Raw genomic sequence first — 4,468 nt, 5'->3', positions numbered from 1 at the left:
GTGAGTTGAGATGTTCAGGATATTTTTTATTTATCCTTTTAAGATATTTCAAAGCAACTGATTATGGTGTCTGTCTTTTGCTAGTTCCTCTCCAGCATCAATTCACATTTTCTTTCTTTTTTTTTTTTTTGAGACGGAGTTTTGCTCTTGTTACTCAGGCTGGAGTGCAATGGCACGATCTCGGCTCACCACAACCTCTGCCTTCTGGGTTCAAGCAATTCTCCTGCCACAGCCTCCCAAGTAGCTGGATTACAGGCACGCACCACCATGCCCAGCTAATTTTTGTATTTTTAATAGAGATGGGGTTTCACCATGTTGACCAGGATGGTCTTGATCTCTTGACCTCGTGATTCACCCACCTCGGCCTCCCAAAGTGCTGAGCCACCGCGCCCGGCCTACATTTTCTTATATTATAGTCTGGAATTTCCTTTGGGAAACCTCCTATATTCTCTGTCTATGTAGTTCAAGAGGGGCTGGTCACACCTCTACCACTGCTGTAATCGAAAAGGAGCTTATTTGCTGTCCACAGTGACTAATTGATGGTTGAGCAATCAAAATTGTTCAAATGAGATTCAGTTCCTGGCATTTTTGTTGTAATTATTTGAAAGAAGACTTTACTTTTTTCCCTTGGAGTTTTTTAGCTCATAGTAAGCAAGATCACCAGTGTTGGTGGTAGTTCTTCTGTTACCATCATGTTTGAGAGGCAGGCAGAGCTTGGAGTTGGAGATACAGAATCCTGACAACCTACTCTGAATACCTGATCAGTTACGCAAGCCAGTGAATTCTTCTGTTTTGTGTAAACCAGGTTGAATTGGATTTCTATAACTTGTAACTAAAATAGACCGATTGACACATGCTTGTAAGTTTAGTGTTGGATCTGCCTTCACCCCAAGAGCTATCTTTTGGTATATGTATGTTATTTATTTTTATTGTGATGGTTTTTGTTAGTTATTTTTTCTTAAGAAATAAAATACAGGCTTTTATCACAAAACAGAAGTTACTAAACATAAAATGCTATCCTAGGGAAAAAAAATCCTCGAATATTCTCAAAAGTAACATCAGATGCCTGTGTTTGGGAAATCAGAGTGACAGTACCTCATAAAATAAGTTGATGGAACATTCCTTATTTTTCTATTTTGTTAAAAAATTTGTGTAAGAATAGAATTACCTGTTCTTTGAATGTGTCATAAAATCATCTGTAAAACTGTCCAATCATAGGTTGATTATCCCCTTTCTTTTTATTTGTGTATGTTCTACTTTGTTTTTCTAACTTCTTGAGTTGGAGACTTACTATATTCTCTTTATTTACTAAAAAGCCTGTAAAATTATAAAAAAAAAAAAAAACAATTCTTGTCTCACGGTTCTTTTCCTATCAACAATGATTTGAAATTTTTCCATGTGTATGAAACACCTCCAAGGACAGATATGTCCTTGATTAGCAGAGTAGCGGGGTTATTATAGTCTGTGTCAAAGAGTTGAAGGGAAAAGCCTGCATTTTCCTGACAAAACAAGAGGTTAGATGTGCTTGGGAGCAATCATCCTGCCAGTAAGGCTGCGTGAGGGTTTTACCTTACTGATGTGGCCTCCCTGCATTGGCAGGTATTACTGCTTCCAGATTTGGTCACTGCATGGGACAAAGGAATATACAGACCTCCTTCCTGCCTTTGAATCATTAGCGCCAGCAGAGTATCCTGAACAGTGATCAGACATAAACAAAGCAAACAGAGGGAGAACCTGGGGAGATTTAGCTTTTAGGAATGCTTTAGAAATGATCACCAACTCTTTCAAATGCGGAGGCATTTGTGGATTTTGATAGAATTTACTGATTTTTTTTTTTTTTTTTTTTTTTTTTTTTTTTGGCCTAGCATCATTTACTTTTATTGGAAGACATCCACCCTGTACTGGAAGTGATGGCCCCGACTGGCTGTATACACAGATGGGCAACTACGATTCCAAATATCACACAGCTACAGTCAGGTTCACCCAAATGGAGCCCTTTGCCTCCAGGGTCTTTTTCTTCCTGTGAAGAAAGTTTGAATCAGTGCTCAGTGATAATAATAAAAATATTGCTATTTTAGAAGCACTTATACCTCTTACACTTTCTTATTCCAGGTGGTTTTCCTGAAACCAAACTGATTTCCAGGGATAAAAAGAACACACGTGAAAAACCCCTGATATTCTCAGATTTGACATGACTTTCACTGTGTAGATGGCTTTAACTCTATTTAATATAATGTTCCTATAAAGCTGAAAAATAAGTGGATCCTGTTTTTGACATAGTGGTAGAGCTTGCAGTTTAAATAATTCCACTGGGAATCTATTAGGAAGCAAATGAGAGCTTCCTCCAGAGACTTTTGAGACATGCTTAAAGAAGCATTCCTCTGTTGCTTGTGCTTTGTTCATCTGGTTCTAAGTCAAGATAAATATTGCTTCATTTGTATAGTTGTTTTCCTTTGCAATTTGCTCATGAGTGAAATCTCTTTAAAACATTAACATTTGATTAAATATACTTGAATGCTTACAAAGAGTTTTTTGTTTAATTTATCTTGCTTATCTTTATAGGGGCCAGTAGATATTTTTGTTCCTCTCAGTGAGTTCACTGAAGAGCAATCTGAGGCTTTATATAGGTTAGGAAATAGACTTTTTATATTTTGGAAATCCAGCTTGTACAGTGCTTATTATCACCATTTCTGCAGTTACGAGGCTACTCTTAAAGATAATAAAACATTTATTAATGAATTTTCAAATTATTCCTTATTTGTATATTTCTCTCTGGTGAATGCTACCAGCGTTTCCATTCTTTGGTATCAAGTTGATAATTCTTTTATTGTCTTCCGTGAATATCTCAAAATCACATGCAAATACATTGCAAAATGCACAGTCAGATTGTACATCGTGCAAAGGGTGCAGGATTCCGTAAAGTCAGGGAAAGTGGCTGAGTAAGATCTGCATTAACATGTAAACCTCTAGACAAATTGGTATGGCAGGATTGGATCAGGCAATTATCACCAGAGATAATGACAAGCCCTTCAAAAGGGTCTGATTGAAATATCAAAGGATTACGTGAGACTCTTGGCAAATCAAAACCCTTGACTATTTTGGCAGAAATAGTGTTTTTGTTCAGATTTTACTGTAAGTTGTATGAAGTAAGATTTGTGTGGTCCTGTTATCACTTGAGAAATAATACGTTTTACCTTATTTTATATTTACAAAAGAATATAAATGACCTGAATATCTGTATACTTCTCCCAGATAGCATATTTCTGTCTCTACTATGAAAATATGGATTTTGTATTTATTCCCCAGGTTTTTAAAAAGTATTTTTAGCCTATATGTATATATTCTTTTATTTAGATATTCATGGCTTTGTGCTTTGTAAAAATGGTATTGATCTCTATAAAGCCTCTGTCATTTGCTTTTTAAAAACTCAATATAATGTTTTAGAAATCTATCTTTGTTGTGGTATGTAGCTCTGCCTTGTTCATTTGTGCTGCTGTGTAAGATGCTACAGTATGACTCAATATCAAAAAATGGCATGGATTTATGGAGTTTTTTATGTGTTGCTGGTGTGAGGATAAGTTGGTATAAAACTTTGAAGAACAATTTGGCATTCGCTTCTAAAGGCGTTTGTAAAATTATTCACAAAAGTGTTTATAAGTGTAATGTAGAAGGTTAGATGTATGACCTGTAACTAATTCCACTAATCCTCAGACAAAGCTGTGGAATCATTATTTTCCATTCAAACAGCAGTTTAAATGCAAACTGTATTATCCATTAGCATAAGAATAAGTTTTAACAATAATTAGAACCCTAATGGTATCATAAAATAATTTTAGTTTAGTTTAGGTATCCTTTTGATGTCAATATTTGTCCAGTGGGAGATCTTCATTCGTTAAACATTTTATATGAACTTGATTTGAGAAACGCACAGCACTGTATAAATACATCACTGCAGGAGGCAGTGTAGCCATAAGGAAAACATACCAGATTGGGAGTCAAAGATTGGTGTCTATGCAATGCTTTACCTCTCAAGCTTCAGATGACCTTAATTTCTGAGCATCAGTTTCATCGTTGGTAAAAACGAGATGACAGTATCAGACTTGTCTCATGGCTGTCTGCCAGTTAAGTGAATTAGAAAATTATTTTCAATTATATAGTGCTGTGCAAGGTGAATGATTGCTCTTATTGCTGTCATCACTGTTGTTTGAAGCACTGTGCTTTGGGAAGCAAATGTGGTTCACATCTTTTGAACATTTAAATGAAGAGAATGTGTCTCAGTGCTCTAGTTTGTATCAAAGCAACCCTTTAAGAAGAATGCTTTCAACCCTGCTCAATATCCGCACATGCTTTTATTAAGACTTCTTTGTATAAAATAACCAAGAAGATGTCATAAGTATTTAAAGCAGCTTTTCCCCCATCTTTAAAATTTATCTTAAAAGAGAGATAAGATTCTAATTTCAAATTTCAA

The 4,468-nt window shown here is 35.6% G+C and overlaps 1 protein-coding gene and 1 long non-coding RNA gene across 4 annotated transcripts in view; both read left to right on the top strand.

Annotated features, from left to right (window-relative positions):
* The window catches only part of LOC141585096 (uncharacterized), a 46,735-nt gene extending 44,210 nt beyond the window's left edge, over positions 1-2,525 (top strand). The window contains exon 2 of the long non-coding RNA XR_012518400.1: positions 1,866-2,525. This is a non-coding gene — a long non-coding RNA (uncharacterized LOC141585096). The remainder of the gene's footprint in view (positions 1-1,865) is intronic.
* The window catches only part of TMTC2 (transmembrane O-mannosyltransferase targeting cadherins 2), a 440,961-nt gene that overhangs the window by 63,961 nt on the left and 372,532 nt on the right, over positions 1-4,468 (top strand). The window lies entirely within an intron of this gene.

The sequence above is a fragment of the Saimiri boliviensis genome, chromosome 7, assembly GCF_048565385.1.
Source record: "Saimiri boliviensis isolate mSaiBol1 chromosome 7, mSaiBol1.pri, whole genome shotgun sequence".
NCBI lineage: Eukaryota > Metazoa > Chordata > Mammalia > Primates > Cebidae > Saimiri > Saimiri boliviensis.
This window is presented reverse-complemented; position numbering and strand designations above follow the sequence as displayed.